Genomic DNA, 19,052 nt, shown 5'->3' with positions numbered 1-19,052 from the left:
GTAGGCATCAGACAGAGCTGGGTTTGACTCCAGGCTCTGCCTCATACCAGACATGTAATTTATCCTGAGTCTTCCTAATCTGGAAATTGAGGTTAAAATGATTGAAGAAGAGAAATCTATGTATAATATCCAGTACATAGTAAATAATAAAGCTTAGTTAACCACACGTTATGAAGCATTACCTGGCCACAGCATACTCCTCAAAAGTTAATGACCCACGCCCTTTCTGGGCTACCACTGTATCACAGACAGAACTCACACTGTACTTATCACTCTGTGTTGGAATTATTTCCTTAACTAAATTGAGCTCCCTGCAGGAAATAATTGCAGATGTAATAATGAGTGTTTACAGGATTTGAGAAAAGAAATCATTTCCAGCTGGGGCTGTCCTGAATTGGCTGAGGGAGGCCAGTTTCAAGTGGGCCCCAGGTAACATCTCAGTAGGTGGAAATCGAAAAGGAGAAACTTTCTAGGCAGAGAGAATGTCCTACAAAACACAATGGACAAAACAAAGAACAAAAGTGATTTGAGGTCCTACTTATCCAGAGTAAAGGATAAGAGTAGGGTAATTAAGGAAAGAGGCCTTTTCACGTGTAGCTGTAAAGTTAGCCAGGAGCCAGATCAGGAGGTGCAGAGGAGTGTGAGTGCAATCTCGTATCACAGTAGCTGAAGGAAGGTATGAGTACAAAGCTGAATGGCAAAGGGGCCACTAGCATGCCTCACAGGCTCCAGCAAGCTTGCCAGTGCGTATATCGAAAAGATGAAAACAATTATCAGTGCTCCATCAAGAACTCTCAGCCTTTACGGAGCACCTTGTGTGGGCTCATAGACTATGAAGAATAAAACATGGTGCCTCCTTTTCCTGCTCTAGTGGGTTTTTAAATTAGGAATCCACCCCTTCTGTTTGTCAAAATAGAATGAGAATGTTGACTTGAACTGATGTGTATAAACACTTGTCTCCATCTGACTGTTCACACCTGGGGAAATTCCCACCTTTGCTGGTTTTGGTTTATAACATGACGCTTAGCACAGTGCCAGGTACTGACAGGCTTCAAAAATTACTTGCGCTCATTCAGAACGAAATTTTAACTAATTTCTGAGTCAACTTATGGGTCTCCGGTTAAAGTAATACTCTTGTTTAAACTACAATCATTTTTTTTTCCAGCCTTAAACAGACCTAGAAGACTCCTTGCCACTCCCATAAACAAAAGGCTGAACCAAAGTTCCAGCAGCACTCTAGCTAGAAAAACACAGTTCTGCGAGGCCGTCTGGGGGCAATAGGGAGAAGGGGCGCTAGGAAACAGGGACCACACAGGCAATGCTGTAAAAACTTGATTTTCGCGTTATGAAGACTAGGACACCTAGATGCTGAGTGTAGGGCCAGAAACTGCCGGAGCCAACAGTACCCTTCCAACCCCCTCAACACTACCAGGTCCACTAGCTTCTCCTCCCCCAAATCGCACGCCCAGCTGTCAGGCTCACAGCAGCCTCCAGTTACGGAGAGGGCCAGGAAACGGATGCTCACGGGGGACCTGAGCAAGGGCCGGACAGGCTGCCTGCCGGGCAGCGCCGAGAGCGGAGGGGCGAGGAGGGCCACCAGGCTCCTCGGGTGGGCTGGCGGGAGAGCGAGCGAGGGAGCTGGCGGGGGCAACCTTTACCTGAAGCTGCTGCCACACTACGGGCCGGGTCGGCCCCGGGACACGTTCCCGAGGGGCGGGCCCGGCTCCCTCGCGCCTCCCGGCCCCTGCTCCGAGCTCCGCACTCTCGGAATCCTCGGGGACTGGCACTCCTCCCGGCCGGCTCAGCTGCCGCTTTCCGGGCTCGCCCTCATACCCCCGCTGCTCGCCGCCGCCGCCGGCCGGACAAGCAGCAGCCCTCTCGTCCCGAGCCGCGCCACGACCCGGAACCGCACCCCGCGCACCGGAAGTCCCCACCGGGAAGGAGCGGCTAGCTGGGGACGTAGTGCGCAAGCCCCAGAGCCGGGAGCGAGGAGAGAAGCCCTCCCTGGGGGGGCGGGGCCGAACGGGAGGCCGTGCGCATGCGCGCCACTTCCCCGGCCCCGGGTAAATCCTGGGTCAGAGAGTAGCGGCGAGTCAGACATCATCACATCAGTTTGTGGATTTGCGTTAAGTAGAAATCAACGTTAGCATTCCCCTTCGAATCTCCTTCTCCTTTCTCCCCGCTTCCACAGAAAAAAGCCCTCAGTTCATCCAGAAATAAGTGATGAGGCTGCTTAGCCTTTGGGTCAGAAGACCCAGGTTCAAATGCCAACTCTAGCTTGCTGTGTATCCTAGGACAGGACACCTCCCCTCTCTGACCCTCGGGTTTCTCATCCATACAGAGTTCCAATTTTAGAGTATTGCTGTGAGACTCGAATGGGATGATGCTTTAAAAACACGACACAGTACCTGACACGTAATAAACACTTAGTAAATGTTAGTTATTACTCATTATCTGTAAAACGGAGATGATAATTATCTTCCTCAAGAACTGTAGGGAAGTTTCCATGAGATATGAGGACTGGCGGAGAACAGGAGCTCATAGTTTGAGGTCTCTGTCTATCTCAGAGAGAATCAGTAGGGGAAGCCACGGTGAAGGATATACTATCTTTCCTAGCCGAGAGATGGTCCAGAAACTCTCCCTGAAAAATGCGCCTTAGCGAAAGGAGAAAAAAAAAGTCAAGGCTGAATTTCAGCCCTTGGAGATCCTTACCCAATATTACAGTTACCAACAAATACACCAGGGATCCACCCCCATGTATTCAAATAGGATAGATCTTAGCTCGTATGGGGGAAAAAAAAATGCACCTTAACACCCAAATGCGCTCCTTCACACACACCACCACAGTTTCATTGGGGGCCTGTTGGGGGCGCTCTGTCAAAGAAAAGGGTGTGAACAACCTTGGATATTCTGTTTTCCGAGGTCACCGGGTTATCTGTCCCCTCCTAAATATTAATCTTCACTTTCACTTCTCTCTTGAGCTCCAGTCTGAAGCACAGCTGCCTGATTGTCCCTCAGACACATAAAACAAACTATCTAAAACTGAAATCAACTGGACATGCTAAGCATTTATGGGTTCTAAGGATTGAATATCCACTCTACCACTGACAAGTTTTATGACCTCATCTCTCCAAGCTGCCTCTTTGAATTTCCTTATCTGTAAAATGGGAATGACGAAAGTCCTAACTGACCTCAGTGTGTTGTTGTGAGGATTGAAGGAGCTAATACATATTATTCACAGAGAATAGAGCCTGGCATGTAGCTCACATGTGTATAAAATGCTTACCACTATTGCTACACTTCAGTCAGTACACAGATACTTACTGAGTGCCTATGTATGAAGCCTACCCTAGACGCTGGACAGTTGATGGTGTAGGAGTTTTGCCAGACAGGTGTGATGGGGTCAGGAGTTTAAGATCTCAGCTTTAACAATGATTTTTTTTTTTAGAGTTTTTATTTTATTTATTTATTGTGAGGAAGATCAGCCCTGAGCTAACATCCATGCCAATCCTCCTCTTTTTGCTGAGGAAGACTGGCCCTGAGCTAACAGCCGTGCCCATCTTCCTCCACATTATGTGGGACGCCACCACAGCATGGTCTGACAAGCAGTGCATGCTCAGGATCTGAACCCGCGCCGCCAGCAGCGGAGCTCATGCACTTAAGCGCTATGCCACAGGGCCAGTCCCGATCTCAGCTTTAAAGAGTGCTTAAAACAAAGGGCCACAGAATGGATACTAGAGAGGTAAGAGAATTCAGGAAAGGCTCATGTCACTGGCCTGAAGGTCCTAGGAGAGGTGTAATGGAAGTCAGTGATGGCAGGAGGCAGGCAGAAAGATGGAGGTTATCCTCAGAGATGGATGTCTTAACGAATAACCTCAGATGAAGAGAGTAGGGTGTGAGAGTGAGGTCCTGGCTGAAGTGGAATGGAGGAGAAAGTTATTGAAGATGAGCCGGTCAAGGAACTGAGATGCCGTGTGGCCTCCAAAGCTCCAGGATGATGGACAGATGTGAAAAGGAAACCAGGGGTGCTTCCCAAGCCATTCTGCAACTGAGGGAGGGAGGTGGATGAGGAGGAGAGAGGATAGGCCAACCGGATGGCTTAGCCTCCAAGCAGTGGGAGCTGTATCAGAGAGTGAGTGCAAGTGGCATTAAAAAGCAAAGTATACATTGATCTCTGGCCTGACCAAGGGGTCCATGGGAGTAAGACCGTGAGAGCTGACACACACAGAAAAAATTATTTTTACAGCATACCGATGGTGCTGGGCCAGGGGCTGGTCGCGGGACTCCAGTAAACATGAAGGCAGAGAGATCAATACCTCAGCATACCTATGACAACTTGGAAAGGAGGCCATGGTAGGGGATAGACGTTCCTTTTCTTCTGGTCCACAGGACTAGAACGTGGGCAACAGACAGAGGTTCAAAGACACCAACTAGCTGTGTGGACTTCGACAAGTTATCTGCCTCCTCTCTACCTCAGTTTCCTCATCTAGGTTGTGAGGATTCAATGAGGTAATGCATGGAGTGCTTAGAACATTCTCCAGCATACAGGAATTGTTCTATAAATGCCAGCTCTTAGGGCCTGGCACACCAAGATGGGTAGCAAGAATCAGGTCCCTTTATGCATTTGCTTTCCTGAAACACAATTGCTTGAGCAATTCCTGCTCAGGCCTCAATTGCCCTTTCCCTCTCCACTCAGCAAATTCCTACTCTTTTTTTTTTGCTGAGGAAGATTCGCCCTGAACTAACATCTGTGGCCAATCATCCTCTATTTTGTATGTGGGTCACTGCCACAGCATGGCTGCCAATGTGTGGTATAGGTCCACACTCGGGAACCAAACCCAGGCCGTCGAAGTAGAGCACGCCGAACTTAACCACTATGCCATGGGGCCAGCCCCTCTTTTTTTGTGTGTGAGGAAGATTAGCCCTGAGCTAACATCCAATGCCAATCCTCCTCTTTTTGCTGAGGAAGACTGGCCCTGGGCTAACATCCATGCCCATCTTCCTGTACTTTATATGGACGCTGCCACAGCACGGCTTGACAAGCAGTGTGTCGGTGCGCATCCGGGATCTGAACCCGTGAACCCTGGGCCGCCAAAGCAGAGTGCGTGCACTTAACCACTACCCCACTGGGCCGGCCCCCTTCTTTTTCTTTTTAAGTGGCTTAAAACAACAACCATTTATTATTTCTCAAGATTCTGTGGCTTAGTGGGTGGTTCTTCTGCCCCTCTTGCCTGGGCTCGCTCATGTACTTTCAGTCAAATGGCGGCTAGAATGGTTGGAAGGTCTAAATGGCTGGAGATGTTGGCCAAGGCACCTTAGTTTTTCTCCTTGTGGCCTCTCTAGTGGCTATCTTGGGTTTCTACATAACAGTGGCAGTATTCTAAAAGGATAAACCTCAATGTGCTTTTTAAAAAATATTTTTATTACATATATGCCATTTTAACCCCTTCTAAGTATAGTCTATTCATTCTTTTTGGTGAGGAAGATTGGCCCTAAGCTAACATCTGTTGCCAATCTTCCTCTTTTTGCTTGAGGAAGACTGTCCCTGAGCTAACATCTGTGCCAATCTTCCTCTATTTTGTATGTGGGACACCACCACAGCATGGCTTGATAAGTGGTGCATAGGTCTGTGCCCGGGATCTGAACCCGCGAACCCCTGGGCCGCTGAAGCAGAGCACACAAACTTAACCACTACGCCGCCGGCCCAGCCCTAGTCTATTCATTCTTGAAGACCCAATTCACATACTGCTTCCTCCAGGAAGCTTTCCCAGATCACCTCTCCCTAATAGGCCACATAAGGAGTTTCATTCTCTGTATTCAACATTTATCACATTTTCTGTGGTTCTTCCAATACACATCTGTCTCCCTGACAGGGCATGAGGAAAGGGACATTTATTTCTTTCTATATACTGAAAGTTTATAACACCATAAACACTTGGTAAAATTTGTGTTAAATGCAAAGGTGCTCAAAATGTGCACGTGAAATGAAGCAATTGGAAATCTTATTTTGTATAAGGAGAATTTGCATATGGAAAATACCACTTTGCCAAATGTATGACAACAAGCTGAGAGTAAACATAATAGGATGAAAGTAATGCTTTTTCCAGCCCTCCCAGAGCGGTGGGAAAATGGAAGCACCTTCCAGTTGCTTGCAAATGTGTATTCTTATTTATTTATTTGTGAGGAAGATCGGCCCTGAGCTAACATCCATGCCCATCTTCCTCTACTTTATATGTGGGATGCTTGCCACAGCATGGCTTGATGAGTGGTGCATAGGTCCGTGCTCGGGATCCGAACCCACGAACCCTGGGCCACCGAAGCGTAACGGCCAAACTTAACCACTATGCCACCAGGCCAGCCCACAAATGTGTGTTCTTAGTATCTTATATGTGTGAATATGTTTCTCTGCTATTTTCCCAGTTTTGGTTTCCTCTCCTTTTAAAATATATTTTTTCCTCCCATAGGGAAAACATAGGCGTTTATACTCCTATGGTACAAAGCAATTTTAGGATAACAGTAAATTAGGTGCCAAAAATCCATTCAAACTATTTTAAAGAAGCCCTCAAGAAGTGTACAATTTTAGAGCAATATAGTGTTTTTTCAAATTAAAATAACATTTCAATGTGAAGAATTTTTTTTAAAGCAAATGTATTGCTTATAATAAGGTGAATTTGGTGGGTAGAAAGGAAGCACAAAATTAACTAACCAGAAACGTTAAACATAACACTTTGAAGATACTATTTAAGTACACATCAGTTCTTGGGGCTCAGCAGAGATTCACTGAGTTTTGTTCAATTGTGTTTTTGTGCTGATTATTTCTGGTGAGTATCCCTTTTTAGATACTTGAGGTGAAAATGAAACAGCTGGCTGGTATTATTTAGTATCTCTCTGGCTACATTTATATATAAATGTAGTCCCTTCCTAAAATCTAGGCCCTGTCCAGCTTCTAATAGTATCTTTTCTTGCTTTAAAGGTTAGCTAGATGGGCCGGCCCCATGGCTTGGCAGTTAGGTGCACGCGCTCCGCTGCTGGCGGCCCAGGATTCGGATCCCGGGCGCGCACCGACGCACCGCTTCTCCGGCCATGCTGAGGCCGCGTCCCACATACAGCAACTAGGAAGATGTGCATCTATGACATACAACTGTCTACTGGGGCTTTGGGGGGAAAATAAATAAATAAACAAAATCTTTAAAAAAAAAATAAATTAAAAAAAAATAAAGGTTAGCTAGTACTGTGAGTGCCGACTCCTAAATTGATGTTAACAGGACTTAGGATGTAAAAAAAACCCAGACTCATATGTTTTGTCGAATGTAACTTCTAAGAATGCATAATTAACAGTGTCTCTATTAATATACAGTATGTTCAACAGTGAGACACCACTATCATAAATAAAGGTAGACATGGATAAATTTATAATTAAAAATGCATTAGAAATTACAAGCATAATTTATTTACTAATGTGCACTGGAATAAATTTTATGTGTAATATTTTAAAACAGGGCATTAATAAATAATAGTGAACATAAAATGTTTTTGCAGCTAAAAATATTTCAATAAATATTAGTAAGTTAAATGTGCTGCAGAGTTATAACCGCTGTGAAGTAAAGTTTATAGAATACCATCGTAATGTAGAGGACTGTTTCTTGGGTGTATTCAAAACATCAGAAAAAAAGAACTGTCTTTCTTCGAAGCTGACAAGTGAGGTATTCAAAGTAGTGCCTGCAAATGTTTTAAGAATAAAAGCTTAGGACATCCAAATAGTGAATAATTGATCATTGTTTGAGACAACCACAATCCTTTGGATCGAGTGCATTGACAGACTAGTGCATTCAAATCTTATCCACCCGCTTCTTGGGCGCACGCTAATTTGGAGCAATTTCTCCCACCTGAGAAGCCCTATAGGTCTTTCTGAACCTTTCGCTTAAAAATTGACGTTAGCTTGCACTGTGGTTTTGCTCTATCAAGAGCAAGCGATTCCTAGGTGCAAGGCACTGTTCTAAGCGCTCACATATTTTACTAACTCTGTGCTCTTAACCACTTCTCTCCACTGATTCTATTATTTTAATCTTATATTTATTTCACTTTTTGTGTGTCTACATAAAGTGTTTTCAATGAGACTGTAAATCTCACAATACACAGCAATATTTGTTTGTTTGATGCCCCTGAAAAGAAAGCTTATGTTTATCTGTAGGGTGTGCCCCCGCAAGTAGGACTGTGGTTAATTAACAGCAATGAATGGCATCCATCAATGGTTGAGCCTTACTCTGTGCCTGGCACTGGGCTAATGGTTTTACACACCTAATCTAATTTTGTGTGTGTGTGTGTGTGAGGAAGATCAGCCCTGAGCTAACATCTGCCAATCCTCCTCATTTTGCTGAGGAAGACTGGCCCTGGGCTAACATCCACTCCCACCTTCCTCCACTTCACATGGGATGCCGCCACAGCATGGCTTGACATGTTGCATCGGTGCGCGCCCGGGATCTGAACAGGCAAACCCCGAGCCGCTGCAGCGGAGTGCGCACGCTTAACCGCTTGCACCACCGGGCAGGGCCCACACCTAATCTAACTTAATCCTCATAATAATCCAACAGATGGGCCGGCCCCGTGGCTTAGCGGTTAAGTGCTCGCGCTCCGCTGCTGGTGGCCGGGGGTTCAGATGCCAGGCGCACACCAACGCACCGCTCCTCTGGCCATGCTGAGGCCGGGGCCCACGTACAGCAACTGGAAGGCTGTGCAGCTATGACAGACAACTATCTACTGGGGCTTTGGGGGGAAAAATAAATAAATAAAATCTTTAAAAATCTAAAAAAAAAAATCCAACAAATAGGTACTGTTCTTCCAGTGGCTGTACGTGGGACGCGGCCTCAGCATGCCCAGAGGAGCGGTGCGTTGGTGTGCGCCTGGCATCTGAACCCCCGGCCACCAGCAGCGGAGCGCGAGCACTTAACCGCTAAGCCACGGGGCCGGCCCTTGATACTGTTGTTATCCCCATTAACAAATGAGCAAACAAAGCCTCAGAAAGGTGAAGTCACTTGCTCAAGATCATACAACTAGTAACCGGCTGACTTGGAAGCCCCAAGCTCTACCCTTCCGGCAATAATAATCAGCAGCCCCTGTTCCTAAAATAACCAAGTCCTTTCTCTAAATCATGTTGCCTTCCAGCATCTCACAATCCTTTCAGCTGGGTGTTTTTTCCCCATTGATATCTAATCTAAGTCCCTCCTCCTCCCATTTAGGAGAATTCCCTCATGTCCTGTCCTTAGCAGACAAGAACTGATGTTTAAAGCACATGAGCCATATCCCTTTAGATATTTGAAGATGGCTATTAAATTCTCCTTAACGTCTTTTTCTCCATGATATGGTATTAGTAACCCCAATTCCTTTAGCCTTTTCTCACAGGGACCCCTTCTAAAGGATTCAACCCCCTGAGCCACACTTCTAGAGAGTGGTTTCAGATTTTCCACGTCTCATTTCATTACCATTACCTTCAAAGAGAATTGAGTAAGCACCCAAAAGTACATGTGAACTGTGCTAGAATTTATACAAGCCAGGAAAGCAGGAGTAGCCCAAGAAGATGCCTGGGTCTCAAACAGTGTTCTTTTAAATCTTTCCTGTGACTCCATCATCTTCCCACCTCCCCCACCTCATCTGGGACGATCTACTAAACTAGAAGTAACAGAGACATGTTTCAGTCATCATCGCATCCCTAATGACTGGCATAGTTGGTCAAAATAGTATATGCTCATTAAATATTTGTATTATAGGGACTAAGAATTCTCACTTGATAACGTGTCCCAGCCTAACACGCTCCTCCACACATTCTGGGTGACCCTAGTTAGGATAATGATCTCTGCATCGACAGTCCAGAACAATCATAATGTGTGCTCAATAAATATTTCCGGAATGAAAATTAAATGAGGTAAATAGTTGTTGAAAGAATGTGTGAATACTGTCACCCAAATGACTCCGAGCAAAAACAATGCCTATAACAATGATGAATAAACACTAGTTCAGAAGTAAAAAACAGGTAGCCTGAAGGCTGAAACCAGCCCATACAGTCTCAGCCTGCTCAGGGCTGTTCTACTTCTCTTGAAAAATTGGAAAGATGTGGCAACACTGGGTCCACAGCCTGCCTGTCAACAATTAGGTGAGTAGTGGCTGCCCTCCTGCTGGGTGGTGGATGTGATGAAGGCAGGCAGCAGCCACCATTCATCATGACGCTTGTGCTGTGGCTTGCTGCACTCATTTGCAAGATCCTATGCACTTGAGTTTGGGCCCCTGGTCTGGCTTTAGGTAATAGCCTAAGAACTAATTTCTGCTTTTACATATAGCAGAGGAATTGATGGTAAGGGGGAAGTCTCAGAACATCTTTCACTGGGAAGAACCTGTTCTGTCCGAGCCCTGAAGAGAGTGTACAATTTCCAGCACCATCTGGAGATTATACTGGAGAAAGAGGTTCTAGGAAATAAGGGGGTGGGGTGTACTGTAAATTATTCATCTTTGTATTTCCCAGTTCTTTGCCAAGGTCTCAGCACAAAATGTTCCTTTGAGTGGAATAAACTAATTCTAGCTTCAGCTCAGCTGTGTGACCCTAGTAGAAAGAGTCACATTGCTTCCCTCAGCCTCAGTTTCCCCATTCATAGAGTGGAAATGATAACATATACCTGGTAGGGTCCTGTGATGCCATTTCATGAATTCTAAAATGCTGTATGTGTGTAAGCTGCAAAAGATGAAGAGTCTGCCTCGCAAAGATGTTTACATTTTAACCTTCTTTTCCTGATAAATAGATAAGTCTTTGAAAACATGTTTGTCCTTCAGACTCAATAATAGCGATTTTGAATTAAATAACTTTCAGTTTGAATTAAAAATGTGGTCCATAGATATTTTTGTTTTCCCTGAATTGGCACTCCTGGAAAAATAAGTTTGCTCGCCGTAAGAGCACACCTAGTACCAAGATCTTGGTTTCTTATACAATTTGCCAATGAAAGGAACCAGGCTCCTTGGAGAAATGGTTGATTCTAGGACTGCGGCAGGAAATACACAAGATAAACCTGAAGCATCCTGTAGTGCCAGAAAGCAAGGAAGTGCTTAAAAAAAACCCAGCAGACATTGACGGGAGTATATCAAAAGGACACAAGAGCCAACTGAAAGCCAATTTCCAAAGCTAAGACATTTGAGCAACAAAATAAATAAAGTTGTATTAGATTATAATCAAAGTATAAAATAAATATCCATGAGTCCATACTGATATGAATAAGTGATTGAATAAATAAATGTGGAAGAAGAGATAAATCTCCCATGAAGAATTTCAAACAATTTATGTAGATACTTCATTCTCAAGGAGGGGAGCATAACTCCCCACTCCTTAAGTGTGGGCTTCACATGGTGATGTCCCTCTCAAGAATACAGTACGGAAAGGGGGAAAAAGAATAACTTTACAGTGGAGAAACCTGACAAACGCTCCCAGCCAGGTGATCAAGGTCAACATCGACAGTAATAAGTCGTGTTGCTACTATGTACTCTTGATATGATGAGATGAAATGGCTCTTTACCTCTGTGGTCTTCCTCCCCAAAACCCACAACCACAGTCTAATCATGAGAAAACCATCAGATAAATCCCAACTGAGGGGCATCCGACAAAAGACTTGATCAGTACTCCTCAAACTGTTAAGGGCATCAAGAACAGAGAAACTGTCACAGTCAAGAGGAGTCTAAGGGTCATGATTATTAAATGTAATGTGGTATCCTGGGCGGGATCCTGGAACAGAAAAAAGCATTAAGTAAAGGAAATCTGAATAAACTATGAACTCTAGTTAATTAACTAAACCATTTACTAATCAACTCAACTCAACTCAACTTTAGTTGGTTCATTATCGTACATAACAAATGTACGATAGTAATATAAGACATTAATAATAAGGGAAACGGGGCAGGGCATTTGGGAACTCTGTACTATCTTCTCAATTTTTCTGTAAATCTAAAACTGTTCTAAAAAGTAAATTCTATTAAAAATTATTCTTAAAATTGCTCATCATTAACTTAAAAACTCCTGCTGCCATTAAAAAACTGAGGTAGATCTCTAGGAAGCTAAAGGGAAATGAAACACACATTGCAGGATGATAAGAGGTATTTGAAAAGTAACATATAGAGTATGATAGCATTTATGTTTTTAAACATAGACACACACACACACAAGTGTGTGCTTATGTGTATATGTATACATTCTCTAGCTGCTTTGGCGAAGGCCTGTAGACATCTCAAACTCCTGCAGTGAGTGTCCCTAGGGAGGGACTGGGATATGGAGGAGTGCTCAAGGACTTGGGCTTTATCTATACTTTTTGGAAAATATTTTAGAGAGAACAGTCCAATATGACTTGTGTAATCATAAAATAGATAAGAACATAAACTTTTATTTATTTATTTTTATTTATTTATTTTTGCTGAAGAAGACTGGCTCTGAGCTAACATCTGTGCCCATCTTCCTCTCTTTTGTATGTGGGACGCCACCACAGCATGGCTTGATGAGCGGTGTGTAAATCCGTGCCGTGCCAGGGATTCGAACCTGTGAACCCCAGGCCACTGAAGTGGAGCACGCAATCTTAACTACTATGCCACTGGGCCAGACCCTGAACGTAAACGTTTACAATGAAAATCTGCTGCCCTCCTCAGTCACAGAAACAGTTCCTGACCCCCCAGTATGGATCCCAGACTGTGCCTTGGGCTCCCCTCCCAGGGCCAGCATTCTAGCCAGGTCCCTTCCCTAGCTTGGAGCTCAGCTGCCCATGGCTTCTGTCCTTCCTCCTTAACCTTTGCCCTAAAGATTCCAGGATGTTTTGTCTGATTGATGTGAAGGACCAAACATGAAAGCTTCACCTAGAAGCCAGCGAAAGTTCTAGAAAGGATTAGCTACCTAGAGTTTTTTTATATTTTCTTTCCCCTGCTTTCCAGGCTCAAGGGGCTGTCAAGAGTTTCTGACCCAGGAATGGTAATAATAATGTTGGCCAACACTTATTTATTGAACAACTATATTTACTGAGCACCTGGCCAGACACTTGTCTAGGTGCGAGGGAGAGAATCAGTGAATAAAACAGACAAAAACTCTTCCCGTATGGAACTTACATTCTAAGGGAGGAAGAGTGACAATATTGGAAATACTGATAAGTAATACTTAAAATAAGTGAGTGGTATCAGCTCTGGAGAAAAACAAAACAGGAAGTGCTGGGGTAAGTTACAATTGTAAGTAGGTAAGTTGGTCAGAGGCGGCTTACTGATTTGTAACATGTGAGCAGAAATGTAGCTGTCTGGAGAAGGAGACATCCTCAGTAAAGTAGTCTTTAAGTATGAAGTCTTTGAATCCTTATAATTGCCCTATGAGTTAAGTATTCTAATGATTCCCATTTTACAGATGAGGAAGCTGAGGTTTGGAGTAGAGTAGTAATCTACCCCAAATCCCTGCTGGTAAGGGCAGAACTGGATTTGAACCCTCTGAGCCTGGGCTCTTAACCACGACTCTGTGCTGTAATAGATTCGCTTCTTTTCCAGGCCCTGGTGTGGCAGCGATTTAGATCTCGTCTCCCCACTCTCCAGACCCTTTAAATGAACACTTCCTGCCCTCCAGCTGGTGTTGCACAAGCCAAGGTCGGCAAGCACGCTCCGTGTCAGGGTCCCCAAGGCAGACCTGGGGGTTTGCCCTTCCTGTTGGCCCTTTCTCCTCTGCTTTTGTCCTCTTGCCTTCTGACAGGCCCCTTCGAGTGACAGCCCCTTTTAGACTTGCTCTTTTGGTCTCCCTCTGCCTTCCAACTTCACACAGAAAAAAATCCAGCCTTAACCAGAGCCCCGCCACAGCCCCGTGGTTCCCGCCCCAGCCTGGCCTGACCCTCCTTCCTGGTGGGATGGGGACTCAGAGAACACAGCTGTGACAACCTAAGGATGATTCAGTTTAATGTTCTGACCCACACTGACCCATAGAAAAAGCAAGTTGGTTCTCTTAACTGGCAAGGTCATTAAAAACTAAAAAAGCAGAAAAACGTTTGGTGTTAATTTTTCCATGTTATCAATTCTGTGTAAAACATTCGTCATGCTGGCCATTGCAAATTACCTTTCAGGAGCCAGAAGGCAGCATGGAAGGAGCATGCTGCTTAGAGGACAAAAGGAAACAATGCCTGCGGAGGACACTCTGGAAGGGCGAAGGGGAATAAAGAATCAGAACTTCATTCTCACCAAGAAAATGGTGTGGTTTGGATTTGCTGCCTACAACATGCTACAAAAACAGAACAGGAGTTTAAAACTTGGCTCAGAATTTCCCCTCACATTTATGGAATACTTAAATAATTTTTTGTATGCACCATCTCCTTTATTGCTAACACCAACCCTAAGCAGTAGCTACTATAATTGTACCCAGTTCAGAGATGAGGAATTGAGGCTTAGAGAAGTTTAGTAGATTGTTCAAGCTCACCTGCAGAGTGGGGATTTAAACTCAAGTGTGCCCAAAGCTCCAAGTCTTGAACCACAACACACCTGTCTGTCCCATAAGAAGACCTTGTGAAGACCAGGTGGGAGAGAAGGTTAAACAGCAAGAAATTGTGCTAATCACTGCATCCCCTGGAAATACACACTTTCCTGAGTGAAAATAGTCATCTCCCCCTTTCCTCTTTTCGAGTCCTTAAAGGAAGACCCAGAGAGTAAGATGGTTTCTAACTGGAAAGGGTTGATGGTAATCCACAAGACAGTTAAGCATCATCAGCAAGTTTTTCTACACTGTTTCATTTTGTTTCAATTTTTCTCATTTGATGTAGATTATTATTTTATTTCTAAATTACAATTTTATTTTTCTCAAAGTAATTGTGCACGGAGATTAAAGGTAAAATAATACTAAGCGGCATATAACAAAAATGTTGTTGTCTTATGTTGTATTTTCTTCTACTTTCTTCTCCCTGATTCTGGTCCTCAGGGGATATAATTTGGCTACTAAGCTGTGAGGTTTTTTTAAAGACCCAGTTTAGTCTCTTTCTATTTGTTTTGGGTTGTTGTGTTTCTTTTTTTAATGAAAATTGTGATGATTCATTATATAATATTCTCTTAAGATGAATAATTACTGCCAGAGAAACATAAAAATGCACTAACTCAAGCCAGTAGCTTCTTTTTATGTAATTAAAATTTTATTTTTTATCAAAGTTATACATAAGATTTGTTTAATAAGCCAAATATTTCTAGCGACAAGTCTGGCGTCTGCTACGTGGCAGATCTGTCCTCGACAAATAAGGGAAAATCGTGACCATTTTGCACTGACGTGAAGATCCCCGTGGTGCATGATCGCTCGGCAGCATCTGCTTCTTCCCCTCTTGGATACAAAGCGGGCAGAGTCAACTTTATAAATCCTATTACAAAAATGGGCATCTTTCCCCCAAGTGTGCATAAGAATGCACGCTTTGTTAGAATATCTGAGCTCAGTGATGAAATTCCAAATGAAGCACATTTTTTATTTCTTGCAATTTGAATAGCGTATGAGAATGCATTTCCTTTCTAGCTGGATCCTAAGACGGGGCCAAATACCTGACTATGGAAATTCTCACACATCCCACAATGCGAGTGGATGTGAAAGACTTTGCTTCCTCCTGAACAAGAAACCCCCAAAGCCTTTCGTTGCATGATCGAAGGTGCCAGAGCTCTTCGGTCGCGGGATAATATGTGGTGTTTTGCATCGTGAGGGCTGTACAGGGTGTACGCGTGCTCTGCGCGGTGCAAAATTGCTGCGGCTACCCTGAAGAATCTTCCTAATCTGGACGCCTTTGATCCGACAATGGCACCATTTTCAGTGATTGGGCTATTGTTCTAACTAAAATGCTAAAGGTCTTTAAGGTGATTTTTGTCCCTCTGATTTTATGGCCTGAATATTCATTTTTAGTTTTCATTATCTAAGTATACAAGATATGGTATAGGATCTGAATCTTTTTGAAATTAATTGCATTGTAAATCAAACACATTTCTGTAGAATGCACTTACTCATCATTAGCATGCGAGAGTTTCCAGTAAAATATCTTCAGTATTATTTTTATTATTAACATATTTACACTGTCACTCCAGCCCTGCACCCTTTGTGAATCTGTTTTTAAAATAAATATGACCTGATACCAGAGTGATTGGTGCAATAAAAATGCGTGATGTGAAATTAATCAAATATGGTTGGGTTCAATTTATAAGGGACACATTAAGAAAAATTATTTCTTGTTCGGGTATGCCACTCTAGTGAATCACACAGAGCTGCGTATATTTCAGCAAGATACATGTAAAATCCATTCATTCAACAAACATTTATTATGCATTTACTGTGTGCATCACAGGGGATAAAAATCAAGCTGAGCAAACAAGAAATTCACACGTGAAACAACGGAAGACCATAAGCAACTGTATAATTGTGGAATATATGTTGAATAGCCAAGGATTTCAGAAACAAAAGCGTTAAGTAGCAGCAGTGTGGTGCTCTGGTTAAGGGCGTGGGCCTCTGGATTTATTTCAGTTTTTTTCAGGAAGTGGCCATTAATTTTTGTGTGAAAAAATGAGAGTAGAGAGGCATAATTCATTGTGAAGATAATTTTATATTCTGTATTTGTGAAGGAAATAAATTTCTAATGCAATAAAATAAAGAGAATGGAAAAAAGAAAAAACCTGTCTTGGTCTTTAGAGTCAGACAGACATAGGTTCAAATCCCAGCTCTGCCACTTACTAGCTGAGTGATGCTGGGCAAATTCTTTCATTTGTTGAGCTTTGGTTTTCTTACCTATAATATGGAGATGATAAGATCTTTCTCATAGGATTGTTGTGAGAATTAAAGAAGATAATGTCCTTAGTAAGCATTCACTAAATGTGTTGTCATAATGGGGCTGGAGACAAAGAAGCTGTCTTGGGAACTGCCATTGACAAAGTTGGTGGCAAGGATGAATTGTTGGAGATGGCATTCCAGGTGGAGGAGACAGTATGGGCAAAGGCAGGAAGACAGGGCTGGAAACAAGAATTCCACTCACTTCTAGGAATGGGGTTCTGCTTTCTTCCTACTAGAGTCAGTGGGTAGAGGCAAGCCAAGTACTCGCCAGAGAAGCAGATGAGAGGACTTGAGGACATTATCTCTACCCTTCAGGTAGCTTAAAAATGAAGAACTTCCAGACAGATTAGCAGGAAGCATCCACGGAGAACACCTGCAATTACCAAGCCTTAGCGGGGCGGGGGGAGCTCAGGACAGAACACTGTGAGCGTCTTGAGGGCTGGGACTTCCTCTGTCACATTTGGCATTGTACCATCCTGCCTAGCACAGGGCCTTGTCCAAGGCAAGCAGTCAACAACTACTTGATGAATAAATGAATAAATCCTGTGACGTGTAAAATGCAAACAACCATTTACCTACTAGCTATGTAACCTCAACCCCTGTGCCTCCATTTCCTCAACTGCAAAACAGGATAAAAGTACCAATTGCCCTCACAGGGCTGTTATGAACATCAAATGCGTTAATATTTGTAAAGTATAAGAACAGTGGGCCGGCCCCGTGGCTTAGCGGTTAAGTGCACGCGCTCCACTGCTGGTGGCCCGGGTTCGGATCCCGGGCGTGCACAGACGCACCGCTTCTCCGGCCATGCTGAGGCCGCATCCCACATACAGCAACTAGAAAGATGTGCAGCTATGACATACAGCTATCTGCTGGGGCTTTGGGGGGAAAAATAAATAAATAAAATCTTTAAAAAAAAAAAAAAAAAAGAACAGTGCCAGGCACATGGTCAGTTCTGTATCGGTGTTTATTAAATAAAAAGTACATACCAATGTTAAATGGTACTGCGAGGATTAAATAAGAAAATGCTTGAAGTCAACAAGTATTTGTAGGGGAAGTGGAGAAGGAAGAACCTGCCATCCCATGTAACGAACCCCATCCCAAGCAGGCTCAGAAGCACCCAGCCCCAGACCCCATGGTACCTGATGAATCTAGGATTTGTCTTCTCCTTGAGCCCAGCATGCAATGGGCCTGGGGGAGCCCTGGAACTGCCTGTCCTCCTGCTGTCATCTCCCCTCCCCATTGGTACCAGATTACACCTTTAGCCCAAGGCTCTAGACCAGGCCCCACACCCTGCCAACCCTGGACTACTCCAGGGCCCTATGTGGCTATAACCTATCTTGGTACTCATGGCCAATAGCTTAAGGGAAGTCTTACTTCCCTTGAGACAGAATATCTTTCCATCCCTTTCTTTACCCCTTCCCCTTTCTCCTAGGAATGAAAATGCTGCCTCCTTTTGTGGATCACTGCTTCCAGAAATCCTATTGCCCCCACCCATCAGAGAGGACTCCTTGGCTATCAACGCAAGATGAGTTGGACCAGGGCTCACCATGCCCACTGGACATTATTGTTCAGATGGCTGCTGACCCTCCTTGGCACCAGCCTCCAGACTAGTCGGCCTACTGAGCCCAAGCTCTGCCAACTCACTAATTCACTCATCTATTCATAAATTCATTCACATATTCATTTAACTAATGGTAACTCAGTTCCTCCTCGATGCCCAGCACGTAGAGCTGGGGACACCAAGGTCACTCACACAGTGTCCCTGTGCTCAGAGAGCTCACAGCCTAGTCAGGGAGAGAGAGAACGGACAACACGGGGTAATTAAAAGCAAAAATAGAAATATATACAAGGTAGGAGAGAGAAGAGCAAGATTTACTCTTATCTGGGAGAATCAGGGAAGCATTCCCAGAAAAGTGATATCTGAGATGGATTTGAAGGAGGAATAGGATAAGATCAGAATCGTTTCAGATTGAGGGGTGAAAAGGCACAGAGGGATCAAAAAGTGAGGAGTAAGGCTGTGGTGGAAGGTGGGAGAGAAGCCTGGAGTGGTAGGCAGAGGCCAGACGATGGAAGGAGTTGAACTTGGGGCCAAGGAGCTTAAACTTTATTTTTTTGGTAAAGGAGAGAAATGTGATGGGCCCTGTGTTGTGCCACCTGAATCCCCCTTCACTGACGGGCTTGTCACCCTGGTTGCTGGGAGTGCCATCCAGAGGCAGTCTTCAGCTCTTGGGCC

General features: G+C 44.1%; 1 protein-coding gene across 9 annotated transcripts in view; it reads right to left on the bottom strand.

Moving 5' to 3' along the window:
* The window catches only part of MAPKAP1 (MAPK associated protein 1), a 267,319-nt gene that overhangs the window by 235,723 nt on the left and 12,544 nt on the right, over positions 1–19,052 (bottom strand). For 6 of the 9 annotated variants that reach the window (XM_087419084.1, XM_087419082.1, XM_087419083.1 and 3 more), the window contains exon 1: positions 1,659–1,890. The exons of 1 other annotated variant lie outside the window; for it this stretch is intronic. The gene's annotated coding sequence lies outside the window, so the exon portion shown is untranslated. Of the gene's footprint in view, positions 1–1,658; positions 1,894–19,052 lie in introns of those variants that run through there. 2 more of the 9 variants (XM_087419089.1, XM_087419088.1) reach the window with 2 other exon arrangements.

This window comes from Ceratotherium simum, chromosome 29 (assembly GCF_057802395.1).
Source record: "Ceratotherium simum simum isolate JZ-2026a chromosome 29, ASM5780239v1, whole genome shotgun sequence".
In the NCBI taxonomy this organism is placed as follows: Eukaryota; Metazoa; Chordata; class Mammalia; order Perissodactyla; family Rhinocerotidae; genus Ceratotherium; species Ceratotherium simum.
The sequence above is the reverse complement of the archived record's forward strand: the minus strand, read 5'-3'. Positions and strand labels throughout refer to the sequence as shown.